The following is a 22151-nucleotide window of genomic DNA, read 5'->3' as shown; positions in this document are numbered from 1 at the left end:
TTTGGGTACTTGTTGTGCATGCAACATAAAGTCATCAAAGACTTGGAAATTTAAGTTAAAATTTGATGGTGTCAACATTAAATCTGGATAATTTATGCCCTGAATCATGGATCTTGTGGCCTGAATTATCCAGGTTATCTGTCTACACAGAGCAAATCAATCTCCACTTTTGGTACGTCAGACAATGTCAAGCTTTGTGTCAAAAAGCAACTTTTCTCCTAGATTTGTACTAACACAGGTCCTGGAAACAAATGTAGGAAACTGAATAGCCTATCAGTTCTTTCTTTCTCCCTTTCTCTCTTTTACTTTCTTTCTTTCTTTCCCTCCCTCCCTTCCTTCGTTCCTTCCTTCCTGCCTTCCTTCCTTCCTTCCTTCCTTCCTTCCTTCCTTCCTTCCTTCCTTCCTTCCTTTCCTTCCTTCTTTCTCTTCCTCCCTCCTTCCCTCCCTCCCTCCCTTCCATCAGTTGAACTAGTTTAGGGGAAATGAGAAGAGAGTCTAAAGCATGGCCATTCCTGTGCTTGGTTGAAGTAGACTGGAGACCAAAGTCACAGGAGTTGAAGAGGCTGAGTGAGGACCCAGAAGGCCAGGTTGTTTGAGGTGGGTAGAGAAGACTGTGATCTAGGTACCAAACTTATTGGTGAACAGAAAGAGGGCTCTGGAGGGCCATGGATAATAGCAACATGGATCCAAACAGAGTGTAATGAACGTTAAAGGAAGAGAAGTAGTCACTGAGTGAAGGGTCTGAAAGTGGCCATGGAGAACAAGGAATATGCCAACTCCTTCTCCTGGCCCTGGGTGTCCAGGACTGTTAGAAAAGGAGCAGCACAACTCCCAGTACATGACAAGAAATGTGATGAAGATTTGAGAGAAAGTTAAGGTTCAATGAGTACCAGGAGATGGAGGAAGAGATAATGATCATAGGATCTCAAATTTAGAACTGGAAGAAAACTTGAAATTCACCCAGTTAGCCTGCCCCACTCCCACTCCCCACTTTATACATGAGGAAGTGGAAGCCCAAAGAGGTGGAATGAATTGCTGAACATGATGGAGCCAACACCCCAACTTGGGATCTCTGACTCTAACTTCAACAGGCTTTCCACTGTTGAGGAGGGTACAGTAGAAAGGGAGGATACAGGAAGATGGTGACTAGGGGAGGGGTAGAACTGTGTTTTCTATGGGGGAGAGAGGAAGGTAGCAGCAGGTTTGGCAAACCAGGAACTCCCCTAGCTGGTAATCACAGTAGCTAATCCTGTGGCAATATCATGCCCACCGTGGGTAAAATAGCAACCTCATGGGCAAGGGAAGGAGGATTGTTAGGTGGCTAATGCCGGAAGGGGGTGGAGTGAGGGTCATGTTGTGGGCCAGGGTACTAACAGAACATTTCCACAGCACCAGCCAAGGCTAAAGTAGACAAAGAAATTATGGAGACGACTTGGGACGGTTTTTGATAGCTTTTCGCCTAGGTGGATTGATACAGAATCTTGCTGTGGGTCTTTCTGGCAAGGACAATATAAAGTCAGCTGAGAGACTCTAGTTGTGAGTTCTTAAGACATCAGTGAACTTCCTTGTTTATGGATTTTAATCTCCTTGCCAGCAGCTTTGAACTTCCTGTGAAGTGTCTTAACTGGCTTGGGAACTGCTTTTACCTAAGGGTATTTGAATATGTTTTTATTAAATGGATTGATTGTTTGAACATTTGGGTTCTGAGGGATCCATTGTTGTTATTGTTTGATCTGTTCAGTGCCTGTCTCTATGTGACCCCCTTTGGGGTTTTCTTGGCAGAGATATTGGAGAGGTGTGCCATTTCCTTCTCCAGATCCATTGTACCAGTTGTTGAATCATGAAGGGGTGGAGGGGAGAAGGGTAGGGAATTGCACAGAGGAATCTCGGTATTGACATATGGGATACAGCCCTTTGCATGTTCCAGCTCTGCCAAGAGGAGTTGGCATACTCTCTGCTCTCCATTGTCACTTCCAGATTCATCACTCAGAAATTACCTCTCCCTTAAAGCTCACTACAGCCTGTCCAGATCTTTGTTTTTGGTTTTGTCTTTTTTTTGGTGAGGCAAGTGGGGTTACTTGCCCAGAGTCACACAGCTAGTAAGTGTTATGTGTCTGAGGTCAGATTTGAACTCAGGTCCTCCTAACTCTAGGGCCAGTGTTCTATCTACTACGCCACCTAGTTGCCACCTACTTGCCACCTACTTGCCTCTCCCCCCACCCCTGTCCAGATCTTTGAAAGTCTTTCCCGCTCTCCCTAACCTCTAGCGTCTTCCATTCCCAACTACCTTGTATTTACTGATGTGTATTCTCTTTATATATATTCTGTATAATCTTAGTTATTTACTGGTCCCTCCCATTAGAATGCAAGTTCCTTGTGAGTATCAGTCATTTCATTCTTTGTAGTTGTGTCCCCAGAGTCTAGCATGGTGCCTGCTATATAGTAGGTGCATAATACTTAATGATCAATTGGTCCTTGTTGGTGTTATCTATAGATCTCCAAGTGAATCTCCCTCCTTACCAAGTTCAGTACCTAGCTCACGGTCTTCTCCATTCTAACTCTTCCCCCCCACCCCCACCCCCAATAGCATCCTGGCTTATAGTTCCTCAGCCTTCTCAATTCCAATGACACCTGTCTTCACTCTACTTCAACTCTGTATAGGAATGGCACATCCATTCTTCAGATTACATCTTCATTCTCTCCTATTCCAGCTCAATCAAATTTGTCCCAGAGGCGTAAATTCTTACATTCATTGACATTGTTTGTCCAGCCCCCTATACACTTCTAAGTCCTGCTCTGTGAATTTATGTTGTTCCAGAAGACAAAATAAAATGGACACAACATTTTGGAGACATAAATGATTAGGATTCCTGAAATTTATATGAGTTTGTTTTCTTTGGAATCAGTTCCTTCGGAAACAAATATCTTTGTCATAAGAAAAAAAAAGAACTTAGTCCTCATTTCTAGGGTTTTGATTTGTCAATATATTTTAATTTGAACATTTTCTTTTCATCATCCTTTACTCTCTTCCTCCCTCCCCCTCCCTCCAATGAGTCTCTCCTCTGTCAACTTCTCTATTTCTGTGGATGGTACCATATTCCCAGTCATAGGGAAAGGGACTGGACCTGGGATTTCATTTGTTTTAATTTATTCTACATTTACTAAAGTCTTACGAATGATGCCTTTGATGACAATGAACTGCTTTAACCTTGACAAATATGATACCTGCTATCAACTGCATTTTTCCGTTTTGCAAAGGATTTTTGACTTGTCTACAGCCTGATTTTTTTTTTTAGGCTAAACAATGGAGTTTAGACTCTGTCCCTGGGTGCTTATGCTAGTTTCTTTCTCTCCTGTTAAGCAATAAGGATTGTAACATTTTCTAACTTCTCAAAAAGAAGGCAATTTAGCATTCCTCTAAGACTGAAGGACTTAAGGTCCTGGTACCGGGATGATCCTACCTACTCCCTAAACATCAAGCCTTCCATAGATCAAGAATGGGTAATGCTAGGGGGCAGCTGGGTGGCTCAGTGGGTGGAGCACCGGCCTTGGAGGTGGGGGGGGGGACCTGAGTTCAGATCTGGCCTCAGACACATGACACTTATTAGCTGTGTGACCCTGGGAGAGTTGCTTGACTCCGATCGGCTGATCAAAAAAAAAATGGGTAATGCTTATCTTCAACTTTGACTAAGATAGATTCATAAAGAAAAAAAAAACAACCTCCCTAAGATTCCTGCTTTATTTTAACTTTGTTAATATGTGAACAATAATAAACTTTTGTGACTTTTCAGGGCGTATGTAGGTGTGTAGTACAATAACAAATGAATTTTTTTTGCATGTTTATTGATCCTATTTTAAGTAAAATAAAATTATACAGAAGGTCAGCCCTGAGGTTAACACGTGACTACTTAGTGCTGCTCTTTCTATAACATAATCTTTGGCCCTTTGGTGACTTGATTTTTGCTCTTTCAGCATAAACTAAAAGGCTCCACCCCCTTTTGCCCCTCACCTCCATAAGCAAATTCAGTAGAATCACACATACAAGGGGCTTACTAATGTACCTAGGCCTTCTTTCTCCTTTCTTAAATCATTATGGACTAATCTCATTTTAAAAAAATTTCCAGGGAAAAAGGACAGAGAAGCAAATTGGAGACAAAATAAAAGATGCAACATTATGGAGCTGTGAATGATTACAGATCCTGAGAGTATTTGTTGTTCTCCTTGGATTCAGTTCCTTCAGTAAAGAATAGGGATAAATCTGGAAACAAATATCTTTGTTATAAGAAAAAAGAACTTGTCTGTTTCTTTTTTTACAACATGCCTAATATGAAATTATATTTTACATGATTGCATATGCATAACCTATATCAGATTGCTTGCTGTCTTGGGGAGGGGCAGGGAGGAAGGAGAAAAATTTGGAACTCAAAATCTTTCAAATAATGAACGTTGAAAATTGTCTTTAAGTGTAATTGGAAAAGAATAAATACTATTAAATAATAATTTAAAAGAAGATGCTGGTTCCCATTTCTAGGACTTTGACTTGCCAATGTATGGACATGGGGACAAATGTTAGATTCCAGAACCTAGAAAGCTTAAGAGGAAACTTTTGGAAAGTACCGGAAAGGGTTGGGTTCTTAGATAAGTCACTTAGTGATACATATGCAAAGATGTATAAAATACATCTGCAAATCACAAATACCTTTGAACAATTTAAAAGAAGTGAGTTAAGAGTTTGAAATGGTCATTTGATAAAGTATTGGGAGGGAAGAAGATTTAAGAGCTTTAATTCGCTTTGAGCAAAAAGTAATTTGCTGTTAGGAAATCCAGGCCTACATCCTGCTAAGCCTTTAGCTCTCACACCAGTCTGGCATGGCATTTCTCCCCTGCTCTTCTACTTTGCATGGTTTGGCAACAGCACAATGGATAGAGAACCTGAATTTTGGAGCTAGGAAGACCTGAGTTACAATACTGCCTTGAACACTTACTAGCTGTGTAACCTTGGGCAAATCACTTAACCTCTCTCAGGCGTAGTTTTCTCTTCCATAAAATGGGATTAATAGTACCTATTTTGTAGGTTTGTTGTGAGGAGTAAATAAAAAAAGCATACATAAAGAATTTTGCAAATACAAATTATATAAATATTAGCCATCATTACTATTATCATTATCATTACTACTATAATCAGGGCCAGGAATATGTGTATATATGGCAAAAACAAGTAACAACACAACAGAGCTATTGAATTTTGTTTACTGGGGTACATGCTTTCAGTGTAGGGCAGCTATGTCGTGCAGTATAGAGCACTGAGCCTGCAGTTGGGGAGACCCATTTTTCCCTGAGTTCAAATCTGGCCTCAGACATTTCCTAACTGTGTGACCCTGGGCAAGTCACTTAACCCTGTTTGACTCAGTTACTCATCTGTAAAATGAGCAGGAGAAGAAATGGCAAAACACTCTAGTGTCTCTGCCAAGAAAACCCCAAATGGGGTTACAAAGAGTCAGATGCAACTTCAACACCTGAACAACAATAAATACTTTCAGTGTACCTATATGTATTATAGGTTTCAATCCTGCCGATGTAATCCCTAACTTGCCCATATTTCCTGAAAGGAGCAAGTTCCTTTCCTCAAGATCTTTTTATTTACTAACTTTTAAATGGTAGAGTACATCTTTCTAGAAGCAGCATGATGTAGAGGATAGTGTACTGGGTTTAGAGTCAGGATAACCTAGGCTCAAATCTTGCCTCTGAGTCGTCTGTGTGATCCTAGGTAAGTTGCTTAATTTCCTTAAGTGATTCCTTAGACTTAACCTACTAAGTCACAGATGAGTTGAGATCTGCCGAGGAGTTCCTATTCTAGGTGTTTCCCTATAGTACTGATATCACAGATCCTTTCTGAAACTTTTGTTAGGGTGCTTTGAATTTTAAATGATGGCACTAGCTACAGCTGAATGAATAATGTAGCAATTCTGATGAATTACATAAAGTATAACTTTATCTAAAGTGTCACATTCTTGTTGGTTCTCATTGTTTCAGTCACATCCAACTCTTCATGACCACATTTGGAGTTTTCTTGGCAAATATACTGGAATGGTTTGCCATTTCCTTCTCTAGATCATTTTACAGATGAGGAAACTGAGGTAAACAGGGTGAAGTGACTTGCCCAGGGTCACACAGCCAGTAAATATCTGAGGCTGGATTTGAACTGACTCCAGGCCCAGCACTCTATCCAGTTTACCACTTAGCTGCCATACTATTCTCGTGAAAAAGATAGAAGATATGGGGCAGCTAGGTGGCACAGTGGATAGAGCACCAGCCCTGAAGTCAGGAGGACCTGAGTTCAAATCTGGCCTCAGACCAAACACTTGACACTTACTAGCCATGTGACCGTGGGCAAGTCACTTAACCCCAATTGCCTAAAAAAAAAGAAAGAAAGAAAGAAAGAAAAAGATGGAAGATATGAATTAGACAACAATACAATCAGGTGGATTCAGAACTGGGTGGATGGCTGGGTTCAAAGAGTTATTGGTAATAGTCTAATGATTCAATAGTTCGCTATGGCAGATTTTCAGTGGAGTGCTCCAGGGATCAGTGCTTGGCTCTATGCTATTTACCATGTTCATCGATGTCTTAGATAAAGATTTAGGAGGTATCCTCAGGATCTTGACATACTAGAGCACCAAGCTGAATCTAAGAACATGAAATGCAGTGGGGATAAATGTAAAATCGTACACTTGAATACAAAAAAAAAAAATCAACTCCACAAGTATAAAATGGGGGAAGCATAGATAGAGAGATGGCATTTACTCTGAAAAAGATCTAGGGATCTTAGTGGACTACAAAAATCAATCTGAGTTAGTAGTGTGATATAGCAGCCAAAAAAAAAGAAAAGGCAGTGTGATCCTGGGCTGAATTAAGAGGGCCACAGCTTATAGGAACAGGAAGGTCCAGTTGTACACTGCCCTCATCAGACCTCATTCCCTTGCTCTGTGGTACTCCAGTTTTAGAAAGGGAATTGATAATCTGGAAAACATGCAGAAGAAGGCAACCAGAATGATGCAGGGCCTTAAGACGATACTATAGCAGCAACTCTTGAAGGACTATGCCATATGGGCCATATTGAAGAAAGTAGGCATATTTAGCATAGAGAAGAAGACTTTATAGAAGAGGGGAAGTGATATCTGCCTTCAGTCATTTGAAGGGCTGTCATATGGAAGGGGGACACGGCTTGTTCAGTTTGTTCCCAGAGGTTAGAACCAGAAGCAACAGGTGGAAATTGCAAAGAAAGAAATTTAGGCCTGATGTTGGAAAAAACTTCCTCATAATTGAATAGTCTGAAAGTGCAAATGAGCTGCTTTTTAGAGATGATAGATTTCCTACAGGTGCCAAAGCTTCTGCTCTATCGTCATGGCCTTTAAACATCTCAGTTCTCTTCAGTGAGCCTTTGGGGAAGGACTTTAATGAAGGATAAAGGTTGAGAAAACTCCAGAATACACACAGCAGTTCAGCAGGTAGAATAGACCCTATTAAGGAAAAACAAGATGAACTAGACAGTTAATGAAAACTAAATTAAATAGCTTTTCTCATTTCTGAAATTTGGGATTTACTATTTTGACAGATTAAAGTTTAATAAATATTAAATACCTACCATTTGCATGGGGGGGGTGGAGGGGAGGTGTAGAGGCACAGATGAATAAGATATGGCCCCCAACTTAAGGAATGTAGAATTTGGTATGGGAGATAAGACAGGTGCTCAAATGATGCTTTTTAGTCTTTAGTCTTCTTTAGTCTTAAGAGAGCTGATGAGAGAGAGATTATTCCTGGATTAGGATAGGGAATCAGTGAAAACTTCGTGGCACTGAGGCTTAAAGGCTAGGGTAGACTTCAACAAGTTTAAAGGGGACATTCCAGGGATAGAGGACAGCATGAACAAAGGAATAGATGTGAGAAAAGGTGAATTTGAGAAATTGTGAGTTTGGCTGTCGTTGGACTTGGGTTCCACTATGATGTGGACCACATGAGAAAAGGTAACATGACACAAAACTATAAAGGTGAACTGAAGCCAGGTTATGGAAAACCTCAAATTTTGTATTCTTCTTAAGATGCATCAATTACTACCAACCAATTTGTGTGTTTTTCAGTCTATATAAAAGTTTTATAAAGTAATATACATACTAATCAAGGGCATCTTTGATGAGAATGTTAGTTAAGAATAGACAGGCTCTCATAAGTTATAGCCCATAGCAGAACATATATTTACTGTTACGGAATTGGCTACAAGATATTTAGAATACAAAGTCCCCCGTGCTTATTGTTTATTGAGCATAAATAAGCTTTTGATTTAATAAAGCCAAAGGTTACCTTAAAGGCTCTCTTCCAACAAGGTGTCACTCATGCAAATATTAAAATTATTCAAGATTCCTTAATAAAAGTAATCTTGCTCAATGATTCTTGGAATTTTAATATTAAATGAGGCATTAGAACAGAAAGATGCATGTTTGCCAAAATTGATGGTAACTAAGATGGAGCAAATTCAGAGCACAGTCCAAATTTAAGAAGAATTTCTAATAGCTGGTAAGGTCCTCTGGAAACTTCTGCTTGCTCATGGCTGCTGAAATTCTGCTGTTTTCATCAAGCACCATACCAACACAAAGACTCACAGATGAGAACCATAATTACTCAAGAGTTTAGCTTAACCATCCATATTAAGAAAAACCAGACGGATGAAGAATACCCATTTTCAAAATTATGACATGGAGTTAAGTGGACAACCTATGATACTCATGCATGACAGACAGATTTTAGATAAACACTGCAAATGGGTAAGTTAGACCCAGAATCAGAAAGGAGAACAGATTGGATTGCCTTTGGAAAAATCACAAAGTTCCTTTAATGACCTTCAATATATCTCAGAGACAAGGACTTATCTTTTTAATACCTATAATTCTACTACTGTTGTGTATCTATGAGTCATGAAACACTATAATCTACAAAGAATTAAAAGTGACTATGGGAGGTGCATAGCAGGTATTATGCAACAGTATAACAAGTAAGGAACTATAAAGAAGAACCAGAATAAAGAATATCATCAAAGAAATAGACGATCAAAAAAATTCACATGGTGAGGGGATGCGGTAAACAACGGACAGCTTATGTGCTTTTCCATATCCCCCTGATGTCAAGAGAAAGTAAGGAAGGGGGTCCATTCATTGTGCTTGGGGCCTTTGGTCAACTTTTTTTTAAATGTTAATTTTTTCAGTTATCAAACATTTATTTTCTTCTCTCCCACCTCCCCCCACCCACTGAAAAAGGAAGAAAGAAATATAGAACCCTTGAATCAAATGAGCATAGTCACATAAAACAAGTCCCTGTGTTGGCCACATCCAAAACCCCCCCGCATTTCTCGTTCTCCATATTAGTCTATTGTCTGTCTATTATGAGGTAGCCAATGTTCTTTTTATTAGTCCTCTGGAATCATGGTTGATTATTTCATTGATCTGAGTTCTTAAATCTTTCAGAATTATTCATTTTCATAACACTGATGTACAGTTTTATAAAGTATTGTCCTGATTCTACTCACTTCACTCTGAATCAGTTCATACAAGTCTTCCTAGGTCTCTCTGAAACCATCTTTTCATTTCTTATAGCACAATGGTATTCCACTACATTCATATACTATGATTTGTTCAGCCATTCACTAAAAAAGCCATATCAATGGATTCACAGATCATTTGAGTATTTAGAATGCAGTAGTATACCTAGCAGAACAATAAAGGGAAGAAAATCTTCTTATTCAATAAGGTTGATAGCTTGGGTTCCTGGACTGAGCTGGCAGCCAGCATGTAATATACTTGGAGAAAAAGGAATCAGGGATTGATTAAAGGCAGCAGTATATATTCTGTGGACAATGCAGAATCTGCAACAAAATGGTAAAATTATGTACGGAACACATACATAAATGTAATCTACTCAGGGGTGGACAACATGGTTTTTATAAAGAGAAGCTATGTTAGTTAGTCTTCTTGGCCATTGGAGTTCTTTAAAGAAGCAAATAGATATATGTATAAGGAAGAACTAGGTATACTTGATTGACACTTTCCAAAAGGCATCAAATAGTTTTTATGCCAAAGAACCTGTTTTGTTTTTTTTTTTTTGGTGGGGGAAGGAGTCATAAGCGCTTGAGTTACTGAGGAAAAGGAGAAATGTTTTATCAGAGAGTATACTTATCACTATTATTAAGGCATGTGCTTTGAATTATTTTCTCAGTTCCCCTTGAAACTACTGACTAGTACTTGTGAGACCAGTGAGCAGGACTGGGTCTCTGTCAATAGTCATGAGCAAAAACCAGCATAACTAGCTAACTTGAATGGGAAATCAAACACTTAACTTCAGCCCCATCATTATAGTACTTTAACCAAACTCACTCACTGTCTCCCTCCCTCCCTCCCTCTCTCTCTCTCTCTCTCTCTCTCTCTCCTCTCTCTCTCTCTCTCTCTCTCTCTGTGTATATATATATATATATATATATATATATATATATATATATATATATATTTATTTATATTTTATAAATATATATATATTATTTTCAATCATATTTAAACTTTATTACAAAGTTATAAAGCACAGCTCTGTAACAAAAAATACACATTTGGGCTTGCTTTAACACCCACTAGAAGTCAGGGAGAATCGCAGTATCAGCTACTTCAAGCAGCTCAGAATCGTTCAAAAGACTTAAACTTATACAATGTATATGAAGCACTCATTTCTTCACAGCTTTTTCATAGTTTGGATCCTTCTGTACCACTAGACTGTGAACCAGACCGTTTTCTAGAAGTCTCATTAACCAGAAATCTCAAAGCAATCATATCAAAAATAAAGAAAATGCTAGAAGAGTAATTAACCATTGCAGTGAAAGTTAAGTACTCCAGAATGTGGGGAGAGAGGCAGGGGGTAATTCAGAAGTAAAATCAAATTTCTCACTTGGATATCATACATGGTTCTTAAACACCTAATTTTTGTCAAAATAAAAAATTAACACAAGATTGGGATATTTCCCTGGACTTAGAGATAGATAATTAATGATAGACCCCAAATGGTGTCACAGAGAGTGGGATATGACTGCTGTAACAATACCTTCTTAATAAATATTTTTTTTTAAAGAAAGAAAATTAATGATAGGAGACACACACTTTTAGACATGGCCAAAGTTGATTTTTTAAAAAACTTATTTGTTGGGGCAGCTAGGTGGCACAGTGGATAGAGTTCCAGCCTTGGAGTCTGGAGGACCTGAGTTCAAATCCAGCTTCAGACATTTGACCCTAGCTGTATAACCATGGGCTAGTCCTTTAACCCCAACTGCCTCACCAAAAAGCAAAAAACCAAACAAACAAAAACCTTATTTGTTGCAAAGGAAGACTTCTATTAGACAAAGAGTGACTTAGATGCAAAAGAAAAAGAAAAAAGAAAAAATAGCATCAACAAAATATTTTTAAAATTCACAGAAGAAAGCAAAAGTTCAGAAAGAGACACAAACAGGGCAATCTTATTAGTACTTTGTTAAATTTGATCTATATTTTTAAAAAAAGACTCTATAAAAGAAGTTTATAGTTTCATATGCAATGTTTTTTGTTGTTGTTGCTATCCTTAGTATATTAAAATGCCTATTGGTGATAAAGTTCATAATAAAGATTAAAAAACCAAACAAATTAAAGGTAGGGTTATAGTGGCACTTCTCTTTGTCAACAACAGGAACCACCCAGGAATGGGTCCCAAGACCAATTTTAGTTGCCATTATTATAAAGGTAAATAACCTTTATGTCAAAGGTTCCCAGGTATTCTTAGGGTGATTTCTTACATTTCTGACTTGTTCCCATACAGAAAATCTGGAAACTTTACTCTACAACACCACCCAATTATGACAGGATGACAAAACCTATGGTGCTTAGATGCACACAGATTACAATGCTAAAAAAAAAAAAAAGAAAGAAAAGAGAAGAAAAGAAAAAAATATTTACAGGTCAAAGGAAACAAATTGAGCTCTTATCAGAACTCATGGAAAAAATAGCAATACATGACGAGAAGCCCTTCCTCAGAGACCCATCTACCTGTAGCCACTTACAGTCGTGCAGTAGTCAGGGCGCCCAGCAGGCCACACTGCCTCTTGTCCTCAATGCATGGCATCCACTGCAGTTCTTCACAGTTTCTGGAAGATGGCACCCATTATGACTCCTGCAGCAACTATGCTGAAAGGGAGCCATTGATACTTGAAGATCTCCATCCCTCTTATGTTGTTTTACCTATAAATCACTACAGCTCCCAACAGGTCATGTCACTAGCCATTTTTCCAGAGGACAAGGTATAGATAGATTATATTCTGAAATAGATATAGTGGGCATAAGTCATTCATAAGAAATTTGATGGTGAAAGGAAAGAGAAGAATTGAATGGCAATTTGGGGGGGAAATAGAGCCAAATGAAATATTTTTCAAGAAAAAGGAAACCTGTATGTATTTGATTACAGAAAGAAATGAATTAGCAAAGAGAAAGAGATTGAGGATCTTGGGAAAAGAGGTGATAGTTGAGAAATAAACATGTTAGAGGAACATGGAAGGGATTTCATCCAGACCATAGCATTAATCTTAGAAAGAAGGGAGGGAAGGATGAAAGAATGGGTAAAAAGGCAAAGATACTTTTAGGTGAAGAGATAGGAAAAGAAGGGAGTTCTGCCTCCTTGTCTTAATAAAAGACTTGATTCCTTTTAATGATACCACTTTTTTCCTAACCAACAATAACTATTCCGTCTTCCATTTTATTCCCTGCCACAGAGGCAAGAAGCGCTCAGCATTAGATCATACAATCATAGATTCAGAGGTCAAAGGCCTTAAGAAGTCATTTAATCTAACCCTCTCATTTTATAGATAAAGGAGACTGAGGGAGACCCAGGGAAGGGAAATGACTTATCCAAGGTCATGCAGTCTATAGGCAGAGTCAGAAGTTGAACTCAGGACCTTTAATGCCAAATTCAATGTTCTTTCCACTGTACCTTCCAGATCCTTGTCTGAGTACTATCACTCTACAATTTTTTTTTTGAAGGGCAAGAGTTGAATCTGATTCATCTTGGTGTCCCTTTCTTCCCCTCTTCCTTGTTTCCCTCCTCTCCAGCATGTAGTAAATGCTCAATAAATGTTTGCTAATTATAAATAAAATCTTATTTTTGCATACTACTTCATAATTTTAAAAATGTCTTCCCATACATTATCTCATTTGATCCTCAAACAATCCTTGTGAGGTAGGCAGAGCATATGTTATTCTCCCATTTTACCAGTGAGAAAATTGAGGCTCAGAGTTTTAAGTGACATACTTAAGGTCACAGGGTTAGGAAGTAACTGAATGAGGATTTTCCAGCACTCTTTCCATTCCTATATGATTCTGTCTCTCTGAATGAATACATGAATGTTCATTACTTGGTTCCCTTTGACTATGTTATGATGTCTCTTCAACATATCAGATTACTTTTCTATCCCTTATTACTAGCACAGTGTAAAGACATAGTCTCTTCATAAATATTAGTTGATAGACTGAGAAGTGTTATGGTGTCATGGACAGAACACTGGTTTTGGAGTCAGAAAACCTGGGTTTGAATCCCACTTCTGCTATTTAGCTGGCTGTGTGACCTGAGGCAAGTCACTTAATCTATTGGAGATTTGGTTACCATAAGCCTATAATTAATTGCTCTAAAGTTATTTAAAGGGGTAGCTGTGTAGTGTACTGGATAGAGTGTGCTTGGAGTCAAGAAGGCTCATCTTCTTGAGTTCAAATGTGACCTCAGACCCTTACTAGCTATGTGAACCTGGGCAAATCTTTTAACCCTATTTGCTTCAGTTTCCTTATCTATAAAAATGAGCTGGAGAAGGAAATGGCAAAGCACTCCAGTATATTTGCTAAGAAAACCCCAAATGGGGTCATAAAGAGTTGGACATGACTGAAAAATGAACGACAAAAAAAAGTTACTTCAGGTTTGACTCCTAATGAAATTATAAAGTCCTGAGGATAGGGAATCCATTTTGCATTTCTTACCACTGTTCTCATTGTCCCTCATACAGTATTTCTTTCTACACAGTGAGCCCTTAATAAATGTTTATGGCTGATAGATTAATAAATGAGAAAGAAGAGGAGAAAGTGATGAAGTCAGCATACAGCTTTAATAAACTTTTATTTTTTTCATTTGATATAATGGAAATGGGACCTATTTAAATAGAAGTACCAAGTTGCTTCCTTTGTTATTTGAATTTTTATTTAATTTCAATGAAAGGAGTTTAATTCAACATATGGCTTTTTAATTATGGTTAATTTATATGATTAAAGTGTTCTGGTTTTCTTTCAATCTCCCTTAGAAACCCAGTTATACAATCAGTATTTGCATTTTTCACTCTTCTGTGAACAAATTACCGACATCTGTTGCAGAGGATGAAGAAGGAAAGAAATTCTATGAAGAAGTTGATGAGACCCCACAATCCGAAACAACATGCTCAGTGGTACTCAGTGATTTCATTGTGTACCGGGAAGGATGAAAAAACATATGTTGGAAAATATGGTTAAAGAATGAGAAAAGAAAGAGGTTTGTAGACCACTCATAAACTCCATGCTTATCATAAATACTTTCTTAAAGAAGACTCAAAAGGCACTGAACATAGCAAGTGTTGAACAACATCACAAAAATCGAAACTGATTATATATTAACAGACAGGAAACATGACTACTAACAGGGGGGTAATTTCAAAATGAATTCTCTGTAAGCAGCCAGACTATCAATTCATTAGAAGAAATGTCAGAATCAATAGCAAATTCAAAGAAAGGATAAAAATGAGAAGACCTTTCATACAATCATAATAGCTCCAACCTGACTTATGAACATCAAATGAACATCAAAAAGAGGAAAATGGGTAAAGGAAAAGATACTGACACAGAAGTTGCCCATTTCCTGCACAAGGTTTAGCCAATGTGAAGCAGTTGCCATAAGGAGCGAGCTAAAATCCCTCAGAAATTGCCTCAGACAGCAAATCTTTGAGTTCTTTGACAAGTAATGAGGATTATCAGCTCAGGATAGCACTAGTTTTGAATATAAACTTATCCACAAAATGTTACAAATAAGGATGGTAGATTATGAGCAGTATCACATCACTAAACAGTGAAGAACTGTGGAGGGGAAAATGAGTCTGCTTGGTATGAGACCCAACTAACCTATGTCATTGCAAAAACAATCATTGATGATGGTAGAGCCATCACACTTGAGCTCAAAAAGCTCAGTGCCTCATGTGCTAAAAGGCATGAATGTGGAAGGCAACTATAAAGACAAAGACAAGAAGAGCCGCTGATTTATCCAAATAGACTCAGAGACTACAAAAATGCCTCACGGTGCAGGCCTTTCTCCTTCAGTACTGGTCCTGTTTGTGCAGGAGATAGCTCTGACCTTCACTTCCCATTTTGGGGAATCTTCTGAGAAGCAACAAGGTGGTAAAAGAACAGCCTGGCCTAACTGTTCCTGGCAGATGATCCAGAGATGAGGAGAGTGATGCAATGAAAGGCACTGGAGGGGAGCTGATAGGAGAGGAATAAGAAACAATGGAATGTTAATGGGGTATAGAATCTACCCAGAGCCTTGGAGGGAAGCTTGTAGTACATGAGCAATATAGGTCTTCTTCTTGCAGGGGCCCTATGTAGGGCAATATTGTATGTTTTAGGGACTCTACAGAACTCTAGAGGAGGGTGGCCCACTAGAAGAGGGAGAGAGATCTCTTGACTTTCAATGGGAAAGCCATTTCCTTTCTTGATCCTTACTTTATAAATGAAGCCATTCTATATTTTAAAACCCTTGTAAGCCTGATTACTTGGGCAGGTAGGTGGCATGGTAGATAGACGGCAGGCCTGAAGTCAGAAGACTTATCTTTGTGTGTTCAAATCTGGCCTCGGACACTTACTAGCTGTGTGACTCTGGGCAAGACACTTAATAACCCTATTTGCCTCAGTTCCTCATCTATAAAATGAGCTGGAGAAGGAAATGGCTGACCACTCCACTATCTTTGCCAAGAAAACCCTGAATAGGGTTTCAAAGAGTTAGACACAACTGAAATGACTGAACAAAAACAACACCATTTGATTACTTAGAAGGGGAGCTGATTTGTGGTAATGTCATATACTGAAGTTCCTGACTTCCAAATGGGTGAAGACAGTGAGCCAGATAACCGAGAAGTCTTTAAAGTATATTTTCGTTCCTCGTGTCAGGAAGGTAACTCTCAACACAAGAGTTACATCCAGAAGAAAGATGACCCGTTATAGAAAGTGTTAATTTTTAAGGTATATGAAAGAGAGCAAGATACTAAATAAGCAATTGGAGAAAATCACAGAAGATATAACCCCCAAAAGATGAGCAAGGACAGCAATAATTATTTATCTATATGTGTGTTTTTTCATCTCTTCAAAATCTTCTTGAGAATCATCAACATGCATACTGATGAGATCCTTGGTGGAAATATGAGAAGGGAACAGACTTTTGCATTCTATAGAAGACCTAATTGTTGCCCTCACACAACTAACAACTAACTTCTACTGCGTTTATAGTTTATTGATGATTTGATTTTATTTTTTCTGTATTATTTTTAAAAAAAATTTTTTATTTATCTTTTGGTTACATTTTAAGTTCCAAACTGTTTTCCCCAGCCATGCTAGAGAAGGCCGCCATTTCACTCACACACACACACACACACACACACACACACACACACACACACACACATATGTAAAACCATACCATGCATACTTGTATTTCTCAGTTCTTTCTGTGGAGGTGGATAGCATCTTCCTTCAAGTGTCCTTTGTAATTGACTTGAGTATTTGGAATAGAATAACTTAATCATTCACAGTTGTTCTTTGAATAATATTGCACTTATTGTATATAATGCTCTCTTTGTTCTGCTTATTTTACTTTTCATCATTTCATGTGTCTTTCCGTGTTTATCTAAAATCTATCAGCTCATCATTTCCTACAGCATAGTAGTATTCCACCATGATGATAGATTTTAAAAGAAAATTTGGCTCAAAGGGTAAAATGCAACCTTGAATATTTCCTCCAACAAGGTGTCTCCCACACCTATGTTATGAGACCAGAGCCTAACTCTTATTAATGACCTCTGGAGTCTCTTTCTGTCTCTGTATGTGATGCTCTTAGTGGTGCAGTAGAAAAAGTACTAGATCTGAAGTCAAAGGACCTGAGTTAGGATCCCAGCTCTACCACTGTCAGACCCTGGGAAGCTCCTGAAGCTTTCTGGGCCTCAGTTTAATCATTTGTAAAATGAGGAGGTTGAACTAGGTGACCTCTGAAACCCCCTGCAGTTCTGAATCCTCACTCCTATGAAAATTCCTTCCTAGTTGCAAACACAAAAATAATGTGGTTCAAAGATCCTCTAAATATCAGCCTCAAACAAGGCATAATAAGGGAGTATTAGCCAGTGGTGCGTGCCGTTGTCTGTATAGAGTTCAATCAGAACAGGATTTCTGTATAGATGTAGGTTCCTCCAGGTGCTCCTGTAAGCAGATAATATTATGCTGATCACACAGAGGCCCTAAATCAGGGGTGGGGAACCTGCAGTCTCGAGGCCACGTGTGGCCACATGTGTCTTTGGGTGAGGCCTTTTAACTGAGTCCAAGTTTTATAGAACAAATCTTTTTATTAAGGGGATTTGTTCTGTGAAGCTTGGATTCAATCAAAGGGCCACACTTGAGGGCCTTTAAGGCTACAGATTCCCCACCCCTGCCCTAAATGCTCTAGAGGAAATCAGGTATCAGGGACCTCTAACAGTTTGGTGAAGTCCATAGGCGCTTTCTGAGAATATTTGTTGTTTACATTTATAATCAAAGAAAATAAAAAATAAATCAGAAATAAGATAAGAGGTAAGTGAAAATAGATGTTAGAGATAAGTGAAAATAAAGATGTAATTTTTTTCCCCCATCCAAGTTCATAGACTCCTTGAAATCTGTCCATGGGGTCCATGGACCCTAGGTTAAGAACTCTTGCTCTAGAGCTTCTTAAAAGGTATCCACAACAACTTGTACTTAAGGTTAGTCTTACAATCTATACAGGAAAAAGGATGACTATTGTCCACTGGGTTAGTCCATCAGGACATGTATCTAGAGCAGGCCTTGAAAATGAACAAAGAACTGGGTTAGAACTCAGCTAGAGCAAGAGGTCCTTTTACATTTGGGAAATTATTGAGTTTGAGCTTCTCCCTGACATCCCACCTTTTTTTTTTTTTAATCACCCAGATTCTTTTAGTCCAGAGGCAGTGTGGTCTAATAGATAGAGAAGTGGTCACAGAGCCAGGAATACTTGGGTTGAAGTCCTGTCTGTGACTCATACTGACTGTGTGACTTTGGGCAAGTTGTTTGACCCCTCAGAGCCCCACATAACTCTCTAAGATTATAAGTTACTGAGCAGGTACTGAAGCTTCTGTACAGGAAGCTTCCTCACCTGGGAGTTAGTTCCCTTTATCAGTGCAATCACAGGTCCAGTCCTTATCTCTTATTTTTTTTAGAGACACTATATGACTATGAATCATGGAACCCTCTAATTTCTAAAGAGTTAAAATTGAGATTGACATAAAGGGTCGTGAAGAATTACATGGTGGGTATAAACAGAAAATACCATCTGGAAGATGTGTGGTTGGAATAGGTTGTAAGCTAGTCAATTAGCAGGTGTGGGAATGATTAGTCAGAGTGCTATACATTCACGGGATGTCAAGAGCTCTGGAAGAAGGACTCTATTGGATTGGATAGATCCTTAACAGACGATTCATGGAAGGACATAAATCAATCAACAAGTATTTATTAAATATTGACTATGTACCAAGCATTTTGCTAAGCACTAAAGAGGCAAAGAAAAAGGAAACAGTCCATGCCCCCAAGCAGCTTACATTCTAATGGGCAGACAACATGACATAAATAGCATAAATGAGTTACATACAGAGTAGATATGCAGTAACTTTGGAGGAGAAAGCTACAGCAGTTAGGAGGACTGGGAAAGGTTTTCTACTTCTGTAGCTTTTGAGTTGGGTTTTGAAGGAAGTCAGAGATTCTAAGAGACAGAAATGAAGAGGAGAGAGTTCGAGAAATGGGGAATAGCTATTGTCAAGCCACAGAGATAGGAGATAAAGTGTCTTATGTGAGGAGCAGCAAGTCCAGTATGACTGGACTATGTTGTTGTTCAGTAGTATCTGACTGAACAACTGGGGTTTTCTTGGTAAAGATACTGGGGTGGTTTGCCGTTTCCTTTTCCAGCTCATTGAACAGATGAGGAAACTGAGGCAAACAGGGTTAAGTGATTTGATTAGGGTCACACAACCAGTAAGTGTCTGAGGCTGGATTTGAACTCGGGTCTTCCTGACTCTAGGCTTGGAAAGGTATCCACAGCACCACCTATTGTTCATACCTGGGCTATAGAAGTTTTCCAGAAGACTGGAAAGATAGGAAGGGGCCAAGTTGCAAAGAACTATTAATGTCTCCAAGGTGTGTGTGTGTGTGTGGGGGTGGATGTTATATTGGATCCTAGAGGTAACAGGGAATCGTTAGAGTTTATTGAGGGGAGCAGTGACATGATCAGGCTTGTGTTTTAGGAAAAATCACTTTAGTATCTGTGTGAAGGATAATTTGGAATGGACAGAAACATGAAGTCGTCCAATTAGGAATGTATTGCGGTAGTCCAGACAATTTGTGATACAGCTGGAAAGACAATGATAGGTTGGGATCTGTACCACTAGAGAGAGTTGGAAGTCAATGAGATCAAGGGTCCACTAATGTCTTGAATCATAAGTATGAATTCCAACGTGCTTGGTATGTATACAATGTTTCATTACTTGGTATTGTTGGCATATTGCTGTCACCTAGTGGTCACATTATATATCGCAGAAAAATAGGTTTTAATTTCTCAGAGCTAAGATGGATTATAGTTCTAGAGCTGGAAGAAAACTTGGTGATCATTCTGTACAACCCTCTACTTCGACAGATAAGAAAATGAAGGTTTAGTAAGGCATGGTATTTTTCCTGGGAGTGTTCTTTGGGATCCAATAAAATGCAACAAGCATACATATAAAGTACTTAGAATTCCAAGACAAATTCTGAATCCTCAAAGAATTTATGGTCTCCTAGGCAGACAGGATACATCATGTACACAAATAGGTAAATAGAAGATAATCTGAGGAAAGTGAATTTACAACTAGGAGGATCATAAAAGATTTCCCATAGCAGAAAGTATCAGCATAGGTGAAGAGAGAGTATGTTCAAGGTGTGAGGGACATCACGTACAAAGTTGGAAGGAGATGGAATAGATAGTTCAGGAAATCTTAAATAGAGTGCACAAAAGGGCATAATGCGAAATAAGTCTAGAGAGGTAGGTTAGAGCCAGATTATAAAGGTCCTTAAGCGTCAAGTTTAGGAATTTATATTTATCTGAGATGATAAGAAGCCACTGAAGATTCTTGAGGGAGGGAGTGACATCATGAGACCCTTTTGTCAGTCACAATGGAGATCTTTTCCCTCTGCAGTTGAAAAAAAAAATCTGTCTTGTGGATTCTTGAAATGAAACCTACATTGATCTCTCCCTTCCCTGAATTTAAATTCAATATCATGTAGGTTATCCCAAATTATTCTCTAATGATTTCATGTGGTAAGGACTTTATCTTACACTTCCTTATATTCCATACTGTCCAGCATAGTGCTGAGCAGCTATGTAAATACCTAAAGGGTCTTTAATTTTGTTCATTTGTTACATTAAATTAAAAAGGTCTTGTAAAAAGAAAACCAATGTAGCCAAGAGTAGAAGGAAAGTAGAAAATAGGGGAAGAATTTTTTTATAGAGAGTTTCTCAAATAAAGGTCTCATATCAAATTTGTAAGAATATGAATCATTCTCCAATGGATAAATGGTCAGAAGACATGAATGGGAAATTTTGTGTTGAGGAATAAAAGCTATGTGTAGTTATGTGAAAAAATTCTCTAAATCATTATTAATTAGGGAAATGCAAATGAAAACAACTTTGAGATATCTCACACCTGTCAGATTGGCTAAAATGATAGAAGGGGGAAATGACAAATGTTGGAAGGGATGTGGAAAACTTGGGATTCTAATATATTATTAGTGGAGCTGTGAACTGATCCAACCATTTTGCAGAGCAATCTGGAATTATACGCAAAGAGTTATAAAACTATGTATACCCTTTGACCCAGCAATACCACCATTTCCCAAGGTGCCCAGGGAAAAAGGAAAAGAACCTATATGTTCTAAAAAGTTTATAGCAACTCTTTTTGTGGTAGTAAAGAATTAGAAATTGAGGGGATGCCCGTCAATCAGGGAATGGCTGAATAAGTTGTGGTATATGATTGTGGTGGAATACTACTATGTTATGAGAAATAATGAGTAAGTTGATTTTAGAAAAACATGGAAAGACTTGCATGAAATAACAAAGAGTGAAATGAGAAGAACTAAGGGAATATTTTATACAGTAACAGCAATATTGTTTGAAAAACACAACTGTAAATGACCAAGCTGTTCTGAGTATTATAAATATTCAGATCAACAATAAAGGACCTATGAGGGAAGATGCCATCTACCTCCAGAGAAAGAACTGATAAATAGAAGTATATGTAGTATGGTTTTTAACATATATCTGTATCTGTGTCAAATGGTGGCCTTCTTTAGTGTGGGGTGGGGAGAGAGGGAGACACTTTAAAACTTAAAATATAACAAAAAACAATATTAAAAAAAGAAAAAGACAAATAATTTTGTTTATCTGGAGAATTCCTGGTACTGGAATTCACTCCACCTAAATCTATACCAACCTTAGTCTATAACTTTAAGAGGGGTATATGTTCCCCAAAGGGATACAGGGATAGATTTCAAAAGGTCTGTAATTTTGGATGGGAAAAAAATTGCGTCTTTATTTTCGCTGAATTCTAATAGAAATTTAGTATTTCCTTCAGTTATTTAAAAATGTTATTCTAAAAAGGGTCCATAGGCTTCACCAGATTGCCAAGTGTCCATGAAACAAAATGTTAAAAACTCCTGCTTTAACAAATAAAAGGCTTAGTTTTTTTTTTAGTTGACATG

This window comes from Phascolarctos cinereus, unplaced genomic scaffold, assembly GCF_003287225.1.
Source record: "Phascolarctos cinereus isolate Bilbo 61053 unplaced genomic scaffold, phaCin_HiC Scaffold_1;HRSCAF=81, whole genome shotgun sequence".
Taxonomy (NCBI): Eukaryota; Metazoa; Chordata; class Mammalia; order Diprotodontia; family Phascolarctidae; genus Phascolarctos; species Phascolarctos cinereus.
The sequence above is the reverse complement of the archived record's forward strand: the minus strand, read 5'-3'. Positions refer to the sequence as shown.